The following is a 7,353-nucleotide window of genomic DNA, read 5'->3' on the forward strand; positions in this document are numbered from 1 at the left end:
AGTCTATGTAAATATTGTAAATATTCTCTTCCTTATGTATAGTAATTAGGTCCTATAATTTAGCCTAGTATCATTCTGATAGGCACTACTAAAAAAACTGGATTTTCCGACCTCAAAAAACTGACCTCATTTGAGGTCGGAAAAAAACCGACCTCATGAGGTCTGTAAAATCGTAATATTTATTTTTCAATTTTTTTAAAAATAAACCGACCTCATGAGGTTGGTAATATTATACCAAAATTTCAAAAAATAAAGTACCATCCTCTCTAGGTCAGAAATTCATTTGATGCAAAATATTATAATTTTATTTTTAATTTAATAGAATACCGACCTCACGAGGTCGGTTTATTAAAAATTAATTTTAAATTATTTTTAATAAACTGACCTCGTGAGGTCGGTATTCTTTTAAATTAAAAATAAAATTAAAAAATAATATACATACCGACCTCATGAGGTCGGTATAATTTGTCAAAAAACAAAAAATACAGACCCTTTCATTTATCGATCTTTCCCCTTTCTCTCTCTTTTCCTTTCACCTTCTCTCGCCCCCTCTCTCTCTAACCCTAATAACAGAGCTGCCAGTCACAGTCGTCAGCTGCCAGTGACGCTTGCCGCTGTCTGCCATTTCCGTCGCCGCCCACAGCCTTTTCCCTTTCTCTCTCTTTTGATCTGGCGTTTTCTCTCCCCCTCTCTCTAACCCTAATAACGCCGCTTGCTAGTCACCGTCGCCACCTTCCAATCACCGTCGCCGACCTATCTGTCAATTTGAGGTATGATTTCTTTGTTTTCTTAGATGAAATTGTGCTAGTACCTAGAATTATTAAGAAATCTACTGGTTCTCTAAAAACAACCTAGTGATTTGTATTTATTAGCTTATACATTCGTTTCTATATTTATCAATTCATAAATTTCCCTCTATATATGCTTTGAAAGCTAACAACCCTTGCTGTGTTGATTTCCCTATCTAGTTCTAGTAGTAGTCGGAATGCATAACTAGCTCCTCCGCATCAGTCAGGCTAATGAATGATGGGAAGGGAATTAACAAAAGTAGCGCTTTCTAAGGTCAGTATCCTGAACATTGCTATATGCTTTTTTTTTCTGTTCAAGTTCGTAAGTTGGATGTATTTTAGTTTTAAGATTTGCGTACTTGTTGTATTTTGTTGGGCAGTTCTAAGAAGACAGGGAAGGGGAAGAGGACAGGAAAGGGAGGGAATCGATACTTTAAGAGTATTGGTTTGGGATTCAAGACTCCTCGTGAGGCTACTGAAGGTTAATATTCTCATTTCCTATATTTATATGCTCAATTACTCTATTTCATTTGTTTATTTATATTAGCTTCGTAGTTAGTATAGTGAATATAGTGCTGCTGTATATGATCTGATTGAAGGAGAACATTAATTCTATAAGACTAGCAGCTTTCTATTTCTACTTTGATGTGGAGGATTCATGCATGAATGCCAATTAGTTTGGTGTTAAGGAATGGTTGATTGATCCATTTAAATATGGTTCAAGCCTAAAGCAATGGACCTACCTGCTGCAAAAGTACAAAACATGACCTGGATTATGTTTGGCATTTGATAAATCTTTCTATTAAGAAGTTATTTTGTTAGCAAGGGTGGCTATAACGGAGGGTTAGAGAGGAATTGATGGTTGTGGAGTGTACACAAAATACATTTCAATGAAATTTGAGTACACTAGGGAAAACATATTAGTTGTAGAACTTCTTATTCTTATTAGTTGGGAACTCGGGTTATTCAGATGACATGGAGGATAAGTTATTTATCTCTCCTTTTTTGTTGATTATTCTGTGTCTTGATTTGACCAGTCATGAGCATCATTCTAATATAAGCAACAGGTCCTAAAAAAAGTAAAGCAGCGATGTTTCTATAAACTAAATATTTTGTTTCTGCTGACACCAATATTCAAAGAAATTCTTGAGGCAATATGAAATCCTGCAGAACAGAACACCATGACAAACAATGCTGCAAGAAGCTTCAGTTTCCCAGTTGTACCACTTTTTGGTTCTTTGAAACTTGTAACTTCCATATCTTTGCGTCTTCTCATTTCCTTTAGCTTTAGAATTTAATTAGATCCCCAAGTACTACAAGTACCAGAAGCTTTTCCTGATGTATATATATACACTGTGACTGTACACACCATTTAAAGATGTCATTTGGACAACATTAGAAATGTATACATGGGAACAGCTCAAGTGGGATGTGCACAAAGTAATTACTCTTGGCCTCCTGTATTTGCACATCCCACTGAATACCTCATCAGCTACTACCCGCTGTTTTATATTTGCAGCAGCTAAATGTTCCACTTTTTTGCCCTTCAACTTGCTGATTCAGCCTTTTCTCCACACCATCAATAAGCACTGGTATTTCTGAACCATGATCAGACAAAGGAACTGGTAAAACAAAAGTTGCCTTAGCTGTATCAATTGGTGCATATGGTGCTGCAACCCTCGGTTGTTTTCCTGCCTCTTGTGCAGCCTCAATTAAAGCATCATTGATAGGTTCCATAGCTTGATTCAATAGAGTTCCAATAGGCAATGCTCTTGCACCATGATGTGATAATACCTATCCCTAAAAGGAATTCATGACTTAAGTGTTTTTCTTGTTATGTTTAAGGACCCCTTTGATTTGCATTATTGAATATGTGTTGGATCAGTCTGGCTCATTGTTTCATTTGTGAAAGCAAGTTAAATTAAAACAAGGTTAACAACTTAATATATGTTTTTTCTCTTCTCTTGATAGGAGGGTGATGTGTTTGGAGTTTTATTTGACTATGGCCTCTTGATTAGACCTGACTAATGAAAGTGATCAGTTTGTTGTTGACAACATAAGTGCACAGTTAGAGGAGTTATTGAATTCCTTGCAGCAGCAACACTCTACAGTTGCCTCTCCTCTATAACTTCTATTTGCTTGTCTCCACCTGATTGTTGTTCATTGTTGTCATTGATCACCATTGGCATAGTAGCCACAGTACCATGCACCAAGGCCAACTGTTGCTGAGTTTCCACACCTGGCATGCACCACAACTTCAGTGTTAGCAGTATTAACTGCATTGTTCTGTGCATCTCCAATTTTTCCAACTTCCTCCACTGCATCATGCACTTCATTATCCTTCCCTAAGGCTGCAAATTTATTAGCAGTGTGCACAGCACCAGCAGTTTCACCATTCTGCACATTACTAGTTCCTTGTGCACCATTATGTTTACCTCCGTGAACTTAATTTTTTTGTATTCTTCTTATCATTGTTTTGCTGCCACTGATATGGATCTTTGGTGTTGCCTAGCACTTTCCCACTTTGTAAGATTTTAATACCACCTCTTCTGCCGTTGTAGTTATTTTGCCACTGATTATTTCTCTGCTGCTTACTATTACCTTGAACTACCACTTGAGCATTATTATCAGCAACTACAACCTTTTTAAATTTTTCAACATTACTAGTTCCTTGTTGTCCTCTAAATCTTCTTCAAATTAATCACAGAGTTGACACCCATTGTTTATGAATAGGTGATTGCCTCTTTTCTCCAGGGATGAACACAACAAAAAAAAAAGTTTCTCAACAGATTTAGCTACATTTGCTATCTTTTGGCTAGTTATGGCAGCAGGTGTTTCCATCAACTGCTTTTGCATTATGCCACTTGCATTTACCTCAACATGAACTTTTTGAACTACAACTGCTTGCTTCCTTAAACCAGGTTCTTGACCAGTTATTGTAACTGCAGCAGATGATGCACCTGATGCAACTAAAGGCAGTTGCTTTTTCATGCAGCAACATCACCAACCTCAACAACTTTTTCAGAGGAAAGGGAGAGGCGGAGGGACGTGCAGTTTGACGGTATGAGGGCCCAATTAGACGCATTACTTGCTTCGAAGGGGATTCCCTCGTGTCCTGATGATGCTCGTAACCCCCATACTCAATCTAGTGGTGTGGATGATGATGGGACTCACGTGTCAAACACACAAAGGCATGTTTGAATGTTAATGTGGTGGTTGATTTGTGGATTTGCGAGGGGTGAAGTAGTCTAATATGTTGTAGACTAACTTAGTGTAGACTAGCTTAATGTTTCGTGGATGTTTACAAATGTTGAAGTAGTTTAATGTTGTTTTGATGTTTGCGAAGGTTGAAGTAGCTTAATTAATGTCTCTTGTGAATGTTTAATTGACGTTTTTATTCAACTTTGAAGTAGTTTCGAATTGAATGTGATGTTTTGGTGGTTGTAATATATGTGTTGTAATAGTAGCTTATTGTTTTATGTATTTATAGTAGTTTGGTGTATTGTTGGCAGCTATTTGAGCTGGTTTTAGTTGAAAGTAAAATTATTTTCATTTTGACAGGGGGCAACTGGAATAACAGCTATGTGTTACAATTTTTTTTTTCCAGAATACCGACCTCATTAGGTCGGTTTTCTGGAAAATTTTCCCAGAAATTGCAAATTACTGACCTCATAAGGTCGGTTTTCTGCAAAATTCTCCAGGGAATTGCAAATTACCGACCTCATGAGGTCGGTTTTCTGCAAACATATGGCAATTACCGACCTCATGAGGTCGGTTTTCTTTAAACATATGGCAATTACCGACCTCATGAGGTCGGTTTTTTGCAAAATTTTTCCACAAATTCTAAATTACCGACCTCATTAGGTCGGGTTTTGGCAAAATAGGACGACAGAAATCTCTTACAATATATATATATATATATATATATATATATATATATATTATATATATATATTCATATAACTTACCGACCTCATGAGGCCGGTAAACTAATATCATTATATTATTAATATAATTTACCGACCTCACAAGGTCGGTACTTTATATAAATAATAGTCGACTAAACAATATAACCGACCTCATGAGGTCGGTTTTTTGCGACCTCATGAGGTCGGTAATAATTCCGACCCACTCTTTTCCGACCTTCAACTGAGGTCGGTTTTGAGGTCGATTTTTGCCCATAACGGACCTCATGAGGTCGGTAATTGACTTTTTTTGAGGTCAGAAAATCCAGTTTTTTTAGTAGTTAGGAGATACCGACTTTGTATATAATGACTTTCATACATCAATACAAATCACGGATTGATTTCCTACAGCTAACCTGAATAATGAGGTTAAAACGTCAATAAGAATCATGACATGTATTCATTTTTCAGTTAGGAAATGAATTGTTATTCTTGTGATATTTTCTAACACACTTTTTGCCCTTCTTCTTATGTGCTGCAAAAGTGCTGTCATACCGGCCATGTATCAATTTAACATTTGGGTTCACAGAAGCTTAGTAGTTCTTAGAAGTGCATAATTGCCTATGAGCATTTTGGGGACTTTATCTGGTACATTTCTATCTCTAATATTATCAAATAATTGTATCCTACAATGCTCCAGATGTATGTGCCTCAAATGTACGTGCACTACAGTTGATCTGGTCGTGCAAGGAGCGTGTGTTAACAAATTTCGATAAGTTTTGTTAATCAATAAATAAATTGGTCATAGTGAATTGGTAGAATATGTCTATTGAGACCACCATCAATTTTCAATTGCAATGGAAATCTGATTCTTGAACTCTTTTTTTTTTATGGAATTAATAGTAATAAATGCCCCTCTTCTTCTATCAATCTATGTATAACCATTATGTGCGAGTGCTATATTCATTATTGATGCGCAAGTAAACATTTACTTAAATGTTGCCTGGAATGTTTTTTTGTTTTTATAGGAATTTTTTGATAGACTATGTAATTGTCTATGTAAATATTGTAAATATTCTCTTCCTTAAGTGTAGTAATTAGGTCCTATAATTTAGCCTAGTATGATTCTGATAGAGAGATACCTACTTTGTATATAATTACTTTCATACATCAATACAAATCACGGATTGATTTCCTACATGGTATCAGACTAGGTTTCTCCTATAAACCCTAGCTTCCTAAACCCTAGCCGTCCACCTCCCTCTTCTCGCCTAAACCTAGCCGTAGCCGCCACTCCTTCCTCCTCCCTCTTCTCTCTTCAATGGCTGACAACAAAAATTCCCATTCTGCTTTAACCGTCACGAATGTGAAATCTTTAATCCCAATCACTCTAGACATGGAAACCGGCCATTATCACGAATGGGTGACACTATTCAAAGTTCTAGCCCGCGTCCACTCTGTACTTGAACACATCATACCACCAACTGACACCACTGAACTCACCGCATACAACGCAACAAAGGCGGCTAACCTTCCGCTCTGGAAACGGCTAGATGCGGTGGTCCTTCAATGGATATACGCCACCGTATCCCATGATATTCTTACCTCTATTCTCGTGGCGGATGATGTTGCAGAGAAGGCTTGGAATCGAGTTGCTCAACTTTTCCAAGATAACAAGCACTCAAGGGAAGCGTACCTTGAAACTGAATTCACCACCACAAAAATGGCCGACTTCGGCTCGGTTATGGCCTATTATAATAAGCTCAAGTCTCTCGCGGATCAGCTTGCCAACGTGGGGTCGCCGGTGTCCGACCAACGTATGGTCTTACGCCTCCTTGCAGGCTTACCAAAGACATATGCACACTTTGTCACCACCATCCAGCAGAAGGATGTGCTGCCCTCTTTCTCTGAAGTGTGCTCCAGACTCAAGCTCGAAGACACAGCAGCCAAGGAACGTGCCCGCGATTCCAGTCCCGCGGCTCTACTTGTTGATAATGATACTCCCTCCCCGCCACCTGGTGGCAACAATAATTCAACTAACCATCGTCATAATAATCGTGGCAGGAATTCTAACAGGAACAAGGGAAAGGGGAACAACAACAACAACAACAACAACCGCGGGAAATCCGGCCGCCGCGGCGGCGGACAGACCAGCAACGGCCAATGGCCGACGGGACAGCCACCGGCAGGGGGATACTACTGGCCTGCCTAGCCGCCCCAGCAGTGGCCAATGCCCCCCTGCCCGTATCCAACCAGAAAGTGGCAGCAGCATCCCACCACACCGCGGCCCGGCAGCGGCATTCTCGGTGCGGGTCCATGACCTCAACAGGCCTATTCCATGCATGGTCCGACCTATTCTAGGTACACTCCGACAGACGTAGAGGCAGCCATGCACACTCTGTCCATGCATCAACCGGATGATAATTGGTACATGGACACTGGAGCGACTTCCCACATGACTGCCAACTCAGGTACTCTCACGTCTTATTTTAATTTGAGCAATAATTCTGGAATCATTGTTGGTAATGGTAGCACTATTCCAATTCGAGGGTATGTTCATACATCGCTACCCCCAACTAATCCTCAATTACGTCTCCGAAATGTCTTGCATGCTCCAAAACTCATCAAAAACCTTATTTCCGTACGTAAATTCACTAAGG

General features: G+C 39.0%; 1 long non-coding RNA gene across 1 annotated transcript; it reads left to right on the forward strand.

The window, feature by feature from the left end:
* The first annotated feature begins 619 nt into the window (after positions 1 to 619).
* On the forward strand, positions 620 to 4,278 carry LOC132611304 (uncharacterized). The gene is made up of 4 exons (XR_009571535.1): positions 620 to 770; positions 969 to 1,062; positions 1,169 to 1,269; positions 3,710 to 4,278. It is a non-coding gene; the product is annotated as an uncharacterized LOC132611304 (long non-coding RNA).
* Positions 4,279 to 7,353: the final 3,075 nt, after the last annotated feature.

This window comes from Lycium barbarum, chromosome 9 (assembly GCF_019175385.1).
Source record: "Lycium barbarum isolate Lr01 chromosome 9, ASM1917538v2, whole genome shotgun sequence".
Classification (NCBI taxonomy): Eukaryota; Viridiplantae; Streptophyta; class Magnoliopsida; order Solanales; family Solanaceae; genus Lycium; species Lycium barbarum.